The sequence below is a fragment of the Rhamphochromis longiceps genome, linkage group LG16, assembly GCF_057381845.1.
Source record: "Rhamphochromis longiceps isolate RC_006_pf linkage group LG16, R_longiceps_female_GT1.1, whole genome shotgun sequence".
Taxonomy (NCBI): domain Eukaryota; kingdom Metazoa; phylum Chordata; class Actinopteri; order Cichliformes; family Cichlidae; genus Rhamphochromis; species Rhamphochromis longiceps.
Genome location: NC_140572.1, coordinates 10894304 through 10908433, shown reverse-complemented (window position 1 = coordinate 10908433; position 14130 = coordinate 10894304).

The window sequence follows — 14130 nt, the reverse complement described above, 5'->3', positions numbered from 1 at the left end:
ACTTACCTCCCACGATTCCAAAACAAAATACAATTCTCTAACCTGTCTCCCTACCCGAAACAGGAAAAAAGAGGGGAATAAAAGAAAACGGCTTCCCACCCCTACAGCTACCAAGCCCAGGTACAACCCTTTTTCAACATTAATATTGCAGCCCCGTGCAGTCACGCACCACAACGGTCCCCAGTCACACAGCTCACGGGGAACCAGGAAAAAAAGTCTCTTCACCGGCCCAGTCCAACCCCTTTTGTAGCTGGCCTCTTTCCTTCCTCCACCAATGGGCGGCCTCCACCTGGAAACAAGCATCGCTGAATACAAATACAAACAATAACAACCCCGTACCACAAATAATGACCCTGGGTCATAACACTACCAAACTGGTAGCTAGCAACAACATTAGCAGGCAAAACATAACTAGCCAAAAGCCAGGATAGCTTACACATATGTTAATTGGTTACTGGAAGGGCCTGAATTCAAGTCCACCGTTGGGCCATTTCTAAAATACTGCTTTCCTATCCGTTTTATTATCATGCTAAAAATAAAGGCTAAGCTTTTTCTTAACTATGCTGCATGATTCTGGTGACAAGTGTAACAATAATTTATAATCTTAGCAGATAAAGTATTTGAAAGTTGAACCAATAAGTTACTGGTGGATTCCAGAGATTAAGATAAATTAATGTGACATATTTAATATTTTAATAGGAGATTCTACTGTGAGATCTTGTAGTTTATCTGTGTTAGCAGCTAGAAGCTAACACAGGTAGCGCCTGGCTAACTTTGGCTCCTTCCTGGCTAACATTGTCACATAAACACTTTCTATATCAAAATGTTGTCAGTTTTTTGTTTTGTTTTTTGCCTTCATATGGGGTTTGCATTGGAGTCTAACTGTACCGAGCATTCCCTTTGAATACCAAAAATTGACACATCCTTGGTATTCTTAAAGAAAATTTGACTTGGTTCCCTCAAATACAAGTGCTTCCAAAGTAATAGAGTCGGTTAAGGAAGGTCTCATACTTTAGTTATGTTAAAATTCATTCAGGCATTAGGGGAAAAAAAGCTTTTAAAACATGAAAAAAATATTACCCAATATACAATTTCATAAATCATTTAAAAAAAACAAACAAACAACCATACCTTTCTTTAAAAAGCTAAGGGCCTTTCTACTCACTTTCAAAATACATCCACACCTCTACGGCTTATGTTTGTCCTCACATTCATCATAAAAAACATGTACAAGAGGAGGCTGTGAGCAGGCTGACCTTTGTGCTGGTCACTGGGTCCAGTCTGCTTCCCTCAGCTCTCGTGTCGCTGCCAATTACAGATGCTTCCCACACGACTGACAGGACCGGAGCGGCCAATCACAGCTAATCATTGTCATTCAGGAACAGTGCGACAGCAACTGTTTCCATGGTACCCTGACGCTACATCAAGGCAAACTAGATCCCATCAAAAGTATTTGCAGACACTGTAGCATACACACTCACTCACCATATTTGGTTTTACATGAACAGCTTATTGCGCTGTCAGATGGTTTTATTTGCTCTAGCTAATGCGTGCACACACAAATACGCAAACACACACGAGCTGCTTCTCTGTTTGTTTGATTGACAGCTTCCTCTCCAGCTCTGAGCACGCTCCATCTGTGAGAGCAGCAGGAGAGACTAAAAAGGTATTTCATTATGTTGGATCTCAATGCTTTGCATTGTTATTGCTTTCGCGTCCACCCCACCCTTGGTGGAGTAACATCCAAAGCCCCTGATGCCTGAAACATATGGTATTTCAGCCTTTGCATCCTCTCCAGAGTAAACCAACCACATTGGACAGTGAGCTCCAATGTCTCCCATTGATGCTGCTCTTTCCTGTGCTAAATCTGTGACATCAGGAAGAAAAGAAAAACAGGCACCTGCAAAGTCACAATGTGAATAGTGGCATCAAACAAATTAATACAAGAAAATAGGACTTAACCATAAACTATATATGAAGACGACTTTGACGCTCTGCATAAACATGAAGCCAAAATATCTGACTACAATCTTGTGGAAAGTTCTTAAGACTGAGTACTGAATTTGGAAGCCAGGAGTGACATAAAAGGACCTCCTTAATATAGATTTCAGACACACAACTGTGACAGTGTAAAAAGGTACCATGACATCAACCACTGGTTTGATGAGACTTAGGCGTGTGGTAGATTTTCGAAAAAGGAGGTGTCCTGTTTCCTATTCTGGAGGCTTGAAGTGAGTGTTTTGACTGTTCTCATTTTGGTTTCAAATAACCAGATGTGACAACAAGGGATGCGTCTGACTGTGAAACTATGACTGTGACTTGTCACTCACAATTTGTTAGCCAATGTGCATATCATAAATAATCCTCCATTTTGAAACATAGTACAAAGACTTGCAAAACAGACTTAATGCATCCTACAAGGCATCCCAGTGCATGACCAGTGCTTGAGAGCATCTCTGTATTAATAACAACAAGCAGGCCCCATGGTCCTAGCAGGAAGCAGGTATTGTCATGATCTGCGGAGGCAGACCGTGCGGAAATGTGTGTGGTGGACCCAGGTGCGAACACAAGCGAAGATACAGGAGTGGATTAAACAAAAGCGAGCCTTTTATTATGGCTGATGAAAGGAACAAACCAGAGTGAGGGCAGTATAAGAGTAGTAGCTCAATAGAAACCTAAACTGGACATAAACTATGGAAAGGCTATGGCTGGAGATACGGAACACAGGGGGTGGGAACACAGACGACGCGACGCAGACTACATGAAACACAGAGACTAAATACACATGAGGGATGATCAGGGGAAGTGGTCACACATGGGAGCACAGCTGACACACATGAACCATAACGACAGGACAGGAGAGGTGAAACTGAATACACTGACATTGAATACAGACTTTCAAAGTAAAACAGGAAACATGGAGATTAGACATGACATGAATTAAACATAACCACGCAGACGTGACACATGAACCAGGGAAACTTAGTACAGGGGGAGATGACATAAACAACTAAGGAACAAGACTAAACAGTAGGGCTGCTCGATTATGGCAAAAATGATAATCACGATTATTTTCACTGAAATTGAGATCTCGATTATTTGACGATATTTATTTAACCCTTTAAGACCTACCATAGAACCAAGTCCGCCAGAGCTTATATTATTTTTTTTTACATATTGTAGTGCCATTTTTGGGAGCATTTCAAGTTGCTATACATCAATACAACTGTTATAGCCCATATTTTAATAATATGTATGCATTAAGTCCATAGTAATTACATTAATTGCTAAAAAGTGCAATAAACTACAAAAAAATTGAAAATCGTTTTTGCTTTTTTTTTTTACATATATTTCTACTTGGGGAAATTTAAGAGGCTTATCCCTCAAAACTTTAAATACAAAAAAGTTGCAAAAAATAGTTTACAACAACAGGAAATTTATTTTGAGTGTCTTCACAGTTTTATTTTGGAGATACAGCAATTTTTATATACTGCAGGAAAAACAAATCCTATGATGCAAATTTGCAAAGAAAACAGCATGTGCATCAAAATAAACTATTTCCAGCAGTGCAATTCGAGTTCTAAGCATCCCAGAAACTATTCAGAAAAGTCAAACATGACTTATAAAAACACCAGTATAGGCTTTTAAGGCCTACAAGTAAAAAACTACATTTTCCGTGAAAATGATGTCACTTCTGGTTTCGGACAGGAAATGGCGGACATGCGATAGTTCGAGTTGACATCTTTTTCAATGTGGGAAGTGTTATGAACAGATGATCGGATCGGCAAAGCGTGTTTCTGGAATATTATGTTTTTGTTGCTGCAAGCGCTTTTTATGCAATTTTTGCAAAGCTTTATGTGGAAGGAAACCGTGACCGAGGACAAGCTGATAGCATAAGATGTAAGTACAACTCCTCCGGTTTCATATGCAAAACAAATTATTGCGCTAGCTTACACGGTTCCGGTTCTACAGGGATTTAAAGGGTTAACAATAAAAATGTATTGAATAATGACTTTAAAAAACAATATAAAATAGTGTGCAAATACTGATAACAGTGCAAATGTTTGCAATATAAAAAATAAATAAAAAATGTAAACATCTATGTTTAGTGAACCTTGCAGTGTTGCTCTGTGGTGCAGCTATGACACCGTAGCAAAGTTTACACACTATGTCTACTTGATCCACGTCTGACTCCGCAAACCCATAATGTTTCCACACCACTGAAGTTTTTTTTACCTCTCTTTTCAACCAACGGCAGTCACTCTCCTCTCCAAATAACTTCTGCTTAGCTTTCCGAGCTTCCCTTGGGTCCTCTTAATTGTTGTGAGGTGTGTTCAAATGCAGAGAGGTGCGCTCGATTTGTCACACGGAGCAGCGCGAGAGTAAAGCACGAGGGAGGGGCTAATAATCGGCTCAGTCATTTTTAATAATCGTTGAAAGCCCAGATCGTAATCGTGATTAAAATTCGATTAATTGAGCAGCCCTACTAAACAGCAATCAGAAATTAACTAGGTGCACTAAGCTAAGGCACAACAGAAATACAAAAGATACATGAACTCAAACACTGGGTCGCTTGACCCAGGACCATGACAGGTATGTTCATTAAGGCAGAGGTGCAGCCAAAACCACAGACCAGAGCACCTGCTTGAGGGTAATCTGGCTTTATGGCCCTGAGACACAAGTCAGGACTTGATTAACCCAGGTGAGGCGAGGTGTGTGATTGTGTTTGACTTTTGTAATTCGTAATGAAAAAATAAACTAGTCAATTAACTCCGATCAAAAGTTTACCTGCAGGAGAACATAGTTGAACTTTATTCAACAGTAAAAGGACCTAAAAAGATTTCCAGGAACCTGGAAATGCCAATCAGCAGCATTCAAACTCTAATTAAGAAATAGAAAATGAAGGACTCTGTTGAAACCAATCCACGGTTAGTTAGACCAATGCAAACTTGATACAGAACTGCCAGAAAAATTGTTTGGGAAGCATAGATAAAACCCCCTACAGAAATAACAAAACCTGCTACTATGCCAATAGCACAAAGCAGCCCATTGTTAACATACCAAACAGCACAGAGAAAACCCTCAAAACCTCTGGAACAAAGTTATTTGGAGTGATGAGGCCAAAATTATGAAGGTTTTGGCCACAACCATAAACACTACATTCGGGGGGAGTTAACAAGACGTATAATGAAAGTACACCATGCCTACTGTAAAACACTGACGTGGATCACTGATGTTTTGGGGATATGTGAGCTACACAGGCAATTGGTCAAAAATGATGGCAAGGTGAATGCAGTGTGTTTTCAGAAAATACTGGAGGAAAATTTGCACTCATCAGGCAGGAAGCTGCACATGGGATGCACTCGGACATTTCAAAATGACAGTGATCCAGAACAGAAGGTCAGGTCAACCTTTCTTTGGTTACAGCAGAAAGAAGTGAAGGTTCTGGGAGTGGCCATCTTGGTCTCCTGACCTCAACATCATTGAGCCAGTTTGGAAATATCTCAAACATGTAGTTCATGCAAGACAGTTTACAGGATATGGAGGTATTTGGCCAGGAAGAATGGGCAGCTTTACCATCTGAGAAAATTAAGGTGCCTCATCCACAACTACTACAAAAAAACCTCAAGCTGTCATTGATGTTAAAAGAGGCAATATATAGTATTAAGAACTATGGATAAACAGGATAAATACTGTGAGTGTATCATTTCCAGTCTCTGCAATGAAAAACACAAAAGTTCTGCTGGAGTATGTAACTTATGAGCACAACTGTAGGTAGGCAGAATGCAGGTTTAAGGCATTTTTGCATGGGCAGCTACGTCCATGTGTTACACTGTCTACGCCAGGGGTCGGCAACCCTAGGCACACGTGCGGGTTTGCTCGGTGGGCAAATGCCCGGTATATACCGTTGTAACGGTATAAACAATGAAAGGTGGTGGATTGGCCAGATGCTGGCCGGTGTGTAAAAATAACTCAGTTGTTTGATGGTGGCTATGGCACAGATTCAGTAACATTATCAAGTGGTGGAGGCCCGTAGGTGGATGAGGGAAAGCGGAGGCAAGAGGAGCAGAGACCCGAGGCGGCACCGGTCCGACTGTCAGGTGAACTGAACTTCAGGTAAGAAGTTATGACCTGCAGTCTATCTGGGTCAGATATAAACCAAGTTTAGGTGGAGTATATTTTCGTTGTGCTGACTTTTTACAGTCAGTTACAATAACTCGTACTGCGTATTAGCTAGCATGACAGAGTTTCTACACAGCTGGGTGGGTGCTATGATGTTACTGATAGTGAACTTTATTTTATTCATAAGGTTCGTTAGGTTCGTTATTTTCAACTTTAATTTATATATTTTATCTTATTCTTCCCAGTTAAATTTACCCTTCATTCTAATTTGTGTTGTACAGTTATTTCATTTTTAACCTTAATTTATATTTTATTCCTTCCTAGTTAAATTTACCCTTTTTAATTTTTCATATTTATTTCCTATCTTATTCATAGCCTTTTCCTTTTTTGTTTTCTTTAGGTCACGAGCAGTTGTCCAAGCATTTCACTACATATCGTACTGTGTATGACTGTGTACGTGACAAATAAAAATTTGAATTTAGAGTTGCCAACCGTCCCGTAAAAAGACGGAATCGTCCCGCATTGAGAGAAAATATTACGCGTTTTGTGTTGAGCTGAAAAGGAGCACAGTTTGTCCCGTACTTCAGCTAGAATGGAAAAAGACACAAAGCTGGAGTTATTCTGTCTTTATGCTGCACAGCTGCCTTTTCTTCTCTCATTCTCTCTCCCTCCCTCTCCTGTTTTTACTTCAATCATGAAACTGATCAGTGATCAAGTTATGAACTGTTTCTGAGAAACAAAAAACACCAGGATCCTTTTCTAAGTAACTGTGCAGGGGTGGATCTAGCAAAGTTTTGCCAGAGGGGCCAGGTGGGGCATTAACAGGGAAAGAGGGGCACAAAGAAATACTTTCTTATTCTCATTTAAAATGTCTGGCTGTTATTAAATAATTATCTGAAGCTTACAACCAAAGTTTTCATCTGATGTAAAATGAATAGAAATCATACATATACCAACAAGACTGTACATCACTGTCACAACAGCATTTGTTTTCATTCAAAGGCTTTATGGCTTTTCCTATAATACCTGGTGGGCCGGTCTCTAGTCTAAATGCCCGGGCCAATTTTTTCCCCCCAGTCCAGCCCTGGGCACGACACGCAGTGAATTAATCTGAGAAAGTGCATCAAAAAATAAATGGCCGTGCCAGCGGTGCTCATCGCAAATTAGCTCACATAGACACATTAGTTGTGCCGCTTCTTAATGACGGTATTTTAGCTAACAACCCCAACTACCAGATTCAACTTGTAATTGGCTAAAAATAACTTAGCCTAATGGTCAGAGGGACGTTGTTAGCTTTCCACATTCCGACACTTCAAATGCTTCAGGAGCTCTCCGCTCAGCATCAGCACCACGGAAATACACGGATACATCCGTAGACTCGAGACAGAATTCACAATGCATTTTTGGGCCTTTCAGGTGTATGGACCAATGTTTTATTTTCTGATCAAACCAGAATTCTTTAATGAGCAGCTAGATTTGTCTCGCATTAACTGGCTGAGTTAATGCCAGTTAATGCAACATCGAAGCAGCTAGAATCCACAGCTGTGCATGTTCATGGAGCTTTCATTTTCACCTGCTGGACATCACTACCTGACAAGTTTAACTGTCTTCAGAACATTGCAGAGGCCTTATTGACAGTATTTGGCTCTACATATCTGTGTGAGCAGATTTTCTCTCACATGAGTGTCCTCAGGCAGCCGTCTGCATGCTGGACACTCGGAGACCTGTGTCTCTGAGTGGGAGACCAGAGATCACATTAACATGTGTATTAACAAACATGCCATATTGGCCCAGTTTATTTTTCTTATCATTTTTTTGAGGAGACCACAAATAGCATTTGTATTTTCTGTTGTACAGTTCATTTGCTGTTATGGAGTTCTTGTTATTGATAAAAAGTGTCTTTTTTTTGTTTCAAAATAGCTGATAACTATTCGCTGATAGCTGCCAACATCTGCGAACAAATATAATTCTATAAAGTGGTTCTATATAGTGTGTAACTGTTAATATTGAGTGTTATTAAATTTATTGCTAATGCAATCATATGGCACACTGACCTCTGAGGAAATTTTAGACGGCACTCGTCATCAGAAAGGTTGCCGACCCCTGGTCTACGCTCTGCTGTAATCATGCAAGCTCCGTCCAAATTCTTTTCCATTCTTTTGTTTTATAAGCAGTTAGAAGAAAGCTAACTTAAACAGAGTACAAAACAGCCATATTCTTCTGTACAATTCTCCAACAGTGGTTAACACGTAAATGTACTTCCGACATGCTTTGACAGATCCCAGATTAATAAGAAATATGTGTACTTCATAAACTATTTTCGGGATAATTTAATTTGGGGGATCATGTACTTTTTGGGGTTCTAACGTGATGGGAGCTGGCTTAGTATCTTATACTATACCCCCTTTATATACAATCTGTCATTCAAAAAATGCAAAATAGCCATTGATTTTCAAACTTCCCTCCATTTTATGTTGTTCTGCAGCACAGACTGTGCAGAGAGAAAACACATAATGAAGCCCGAGTCAGAGAAAGGGCTTATGGAGTTGTTTGAACTTTGAGTCACCTGCTGTTTGGTTTTAGGTTTTATGCAGACATATGTTTTTTTCTGAAAGCCGAAGAAGCGCTCAGGACTGAGAACCTGTTTGTTGTTTGCAGTATGTGTGTGCCAGTATTGCTTGGAAAAGTCCACACTGAGAGTCTGTCTGTGTTGGCTGTGATGACTATGCAGAAACACTGATGCAGTCGGAAACCTAAGGTCCTATAAGGGACATAAATAAATCTCACGCTGACAGACATGTATTTCACATCCACACAGAGCTCCTTTCAGCTGTCAGACTTACAGTCCCGCATATCAGAAACAGAATATTAACGACATTGATATACTGCAGCTGGGAAAAGTGAAAGGTCTCTATGGAAGTCTTTTTAGTCAGAAAAAGCACAGACATATTTTCATATTTAAAACATGTTCTTGTACTATTAGAGGTTTGTCTTACAACTTGAGCACTAGTTTGACACAAAACGTGTCTTAAGACTAGTTGCCATGGTGACAAATGATTTGGGATCAGTGGCTTTCAGTTCCCTGAATTATTTGAATGAATGAATGAATGAATGAATGGCACAAACTATGCATTTCTCTTTTATCACAGCAAAATCATAAAATAAATGCTCAAAACCTCACTTATGAAAAAGGAAAGGTGGGTAAACCTTACCTTGTGCATGAGTGTCTCTTTTTTTCAGTGTCCTTGTGCTTACAGGGTTCATACGCCTTTTTCAGGGTCAAATTCAAGCACTTTTTAAGCACGTTCAAGGTCCCTTTTCAAACTTTTCCAGCACACCCCCCCCTCCCTGCCAAAAAAAAAAGAATGCATGTTTCAATTCACATCACCTCAGTAAGACCATGTGAAAATTAATACAAATCATCCAAGGTGAACTTACACCTTTGTTCCCCTTTTGTTAAGACATAGAAAAACGCACCATACAAAAATACTGCAAAAGGAAACGGTTGCCTTATATACATAGTGTATAAACTCAAAATGCACATTTCACTTAAAAATTAAGATGTGAAAATGTGAACAAATCAACTTGTTAGAGATATTCATCTCCTGTAGTCTTCTCATCAGATACTGATGCTTCTTTCCTGTGTGACAAAAAATAGGAGACAGATGTTTGTTTGTTTTTTAAGTTAATTTCCAATGAAACTAACTGTTTTACTGCACATTGCTGTCTGTATTATTGCTGAAGCCCTAAATGATCACCTTTAAAGTGTTTGTGCTAATAACATCATGTACAGTCAGACAGGCACAGAGAACAGCACTGACTGGGAGGCTTTGAACAGATCACATAGTTCAATTCAACATATAAGACTTTAAGAATGCACAAGCATCTACTTAAAATCTATTTAATTTATCATCTGTGATATTATTGTGTACAAATCCAATGTATTTTGTTCATCTCCCTTAAATAAACAGGCAGCCTTAAAGTATGAAATATTCATATACAAAAACACATAAATGTATGGCTGATAGTGCCCCACAGGCCTCAGTGTGAGCTTGAAGACATTTATAATGTTTAAGTAGTTTAATGTGCAGATGACGATAAACATTTTGAATGAAAGCCGGGGAACTTTGGTAGCACAGAAACAAGTGGCTATTCTTTGTGACCATATGGATCACTCATATTACCATTATTTCACCCAAAGGCACCAAGTTAATACTTAAAAAAGCTGCAGCAATACACACAAATATAAACAGTACTTGGTGACAACTTTGCTTTTAGCCTCTAACCGTCTGGGGTCCAGGGTATAATTGGAGGTTTCTGACTACTTTTGATTTGGCCTCTATATTTCACCTTTAAAAACTGTTTATCTTGCCAATCTGTTATTTTCTCATTTTGACAAACTGCATCAGCACAATTTATCTAAATTCAGACAAAATTTAAAATACGAGTAGAAAGTGATATTTTTGACTGTAAAACCACAAGCATGTTTAACAAATCATTTTCATAACTTGTAATGCAAATAGAAATTGTACATTTTTAAAAAATATGCACAAGTTCTGTAAACAACAAAGTTATATGGTACTATTTACCTAAAAATGCAGCCAAGGCTCAGACATTTTTTATATAACAATTTAAAACTATTTAGAGAACAATCAAGTGTTCTGCATCAAATAAGAAGGCACACAAATTATTTATGCAACGCCAAAAAATAGTTTGTGTCCACTCTAACACAGATGAGAACAGCACAGGGATAAATCAGCAGGTCTGACAGCAGGCGTGTCACTCAGCGTTTACACTGCAGTCTGCCTTTGGTGGCTTTTTTGCAGCAACTGTGACATTTTCTAGTAGAACTGACACACAAAACAAAACAACGACTACACTACACAATAACTACACAAGACAACACACTAACTTGAGACTCCAAACACGGTGAATGTCACAAATCTCTCATATATCAAAAACCACTCTCTCTCTCTTTCGCTCACTCGCTCTCTCTCGCCGGTCACTCTAAAACTTCCCCCTCTTCCCAAACAACCAAATGCCACATGTTGCCATATCATTTTTTGATTGGTCAACATAGTACATTTTTCCACCAATAGGGAAGGAGTGTTTTTTCCTTTTCTTTTTTCACTCACAAGCAAAGCTGTTTGCTAGCGCTCTCCTTTGAAAACTGCGTTTTAACCGTTTCTTCGCAGAGTAAACTCCACTGTTTTATTCAGAAAAAAAACATCGGTTTTACGTGGCCTATCAACACAATTTAAAAACTGGTATTTGAAGTCCGCACGTTCAACCCAAGTTGAAATGGAGACTCTGGGTCCGCGACTCCAGAGGGTTAATCAGAAAGCCTTAAGTTAGCTAGTTATGTATCAGGCTAATGTTTAAAGCTTTCACTTGAGTAAATTAACTCATATTACTGCTAAGTAATGTTAGCTAAGTTTATAGCATATTCCATAATAGCGCTGCCATACTGCATCACACTCAGTGCATTACAATCATTTATCCAGCGAGTTTGACAGATAGCAAAATAATAATCATAATTTTAAAAAATAGCATGTGTAACGTACACGTACTGGAAAATTATTTACTAGGACTCACCTATAATGCAACTAGAAAGCGCAAACTCCGCCATTGTTGTTTTCCATCAAACACTCATTAAAACAGCGACCTACCAGTGTTGCCAACTCCTCAGTAAGGAAAATCGCTATTGGTTGTCCTGAAAGTCGCTAGAAGTCGCTAAATGACGTCATCATGCATAATTGGTCATGCTAATCTAAATGTAACCTATGTTGTTGGAGAGGGAAATAACATCATGGAAGAAACATAAAGTGAGTAAAAAACGTCCTAAATGAATTTAGAGTTTATTTAGAACTACAAATTAAATTTCTTTTAGCAATTATTGTTTTTTTTAATGTCACAATTCCAACCCTGCTCCTTTACCCGGACTTGGACCGGCAAAAGTGACCCGAAATAGGCACTCTGGTGGAGTTACTTTGTGTGTGTGTTTATAAGTAGTTTTAAACCTTGTGATCCACAAAACAGCATAAGAGTAAAAGAGTAAAAGAAGAACTGACTGCGTTACAGCACCCGCTGCTTTTTGAGAGTAAAAGCGATACGCGCTTTCACGTCTTTTTTTCAAGGGGTCTGAAAACTCGCTAAATATAGCGGCAAAGTCGCTAAGTTGGCAACACTGCGACCTACAGGTATGTTAGCGTACTCATCACCAACTGGCCGAGGGAGGGGCGGGGTCACATGCTGAAACAGACGCAAGGCAGCCCAGGCGGGGAAATTTTGCGACTCATTTTAGTTCTCTATCTGATAAGAAAACTATTCAATCCGATAGTTATTTGTGGTGAATGGAATACAGTTACACTTTCAAGCACTTTTAAGCACCACATCTGAAATTCAAGCACTTTTCAAACTTTGAAAATACAATGTTAAAATTCAAGCATTTTCAAGGATTTCAAGCACCCGTACGAACCCTGTGCTTAAGTGAGGTTCATTATTATGATGCTCTTCATTTTAACTCACTGCCAGTTTTACTGCACTCTAGTGATGTGTCCGTCGCGAACGAAATTGCTCTTAGAGCCGGATCTTTGATGTGAACGACGTGAGTCATGGGGTTTTTTTTTTCTTTCTCTCACCCTTTTTTTCGCTTCACTCCGCATGCGAGCCTTGTGCTTTGCGCTGGGAAGAGGGGGAGGTGCCACTATTCTGAGCACAGAAAAAAAATTGCAGGTGCAAGTGTTGCATTTTGAGGAGAAATTTATTTTGAGCGAAGAAAAGCTAAATTTGAGTGAACAAAATTCATTGCTGCGTCCAAAAAATGTATTTCAGTGTTTGCTATTATCCATACACACACACACAATAGCAGCCCCTGTCGCTCAGTTTTTGCACTTGCGCTTGCTCGCAATGTGTTGCTTGTGCTCTCAACATTTCTGCCTGTGCCTCAACTCTTTCTGTACACCGTTATATTTGGGCCACAAAACCAGCCAATGTGTTTTGGTTCCCAATCAGCTCGAAATGACGAAATGCAATATCCCAGAATCCATTTCGTCCAAAACTCAAATGAGGCAGTGGCGGAGGAACACAGCATTGCCGAATTTGAAATATTACTCTTTCTGGGTCACAACTCCAAAACATGTAAAAACTAAGAAGCACGTAAAAACTCCAAAACACGTACAAAACACAACAGAAGTGCTCCAGGATGCAGGCGCAGTGTTGAGCTTTTGTTACCTAGTGGCTACACCAGCCAGCAAGTACCAACGACCGGATTTGGTGTGTAGTAGTAACAGGTAAATGAACATTTTTTTAAATTATTTGTATATATACGAGTGCTTGTATATAAACACACACATATACTTTTAATTGTGTAATTTAAGGGATCTAGGTAGCTCTGTTTTGGAAGTTCAGTTAATGCTAGAAATGTGTTTTGGAGTTTGTACGTGCTTTGTCTCTAGGGGCCACCGTAAATATTTATATATAAACATATATAAATAAAACCACTTGTTTTTACATTAGTAATTCCATTTGTGCATAATTTTATATTATTGTTAATAATAAATTAATTAAAGTAACAAAACAACCTGAAGAGCCTTTTTAGTGAGCTGAGCCGAAAGAGCCGGTTCTCTAAAAAGAGCCAGAAATCCCATCACTACTGCACTCTTTAATCCAGCTCAGCATCAGTACTTTTTTAGGAGCATCAAACCAAGAACTCTTACAGTTTTAGTGAATGACTATTCAAATTCTGGGAGGCAATATACACAGGAGGGCAGCATCTGAATACATCCTTTAAACAGTGTTTGTAATGTCTCTGTTCAAAGGTTATTGTTTTTTTTGTTCTGCATTTTATATTTTTAAAACCATTAGTGAGGAGGTTGTTATAGTCGTTTAAACCAGCTGCATTTGTCAGTGTTAGGAAAATTAAGTCTGTCATGATCAATAGAAGAAGAGCAGAAACTTAAAAAAGTAAAGAGAAATGGTCTCGTAGTCTCCTTCTCTACTGGCATA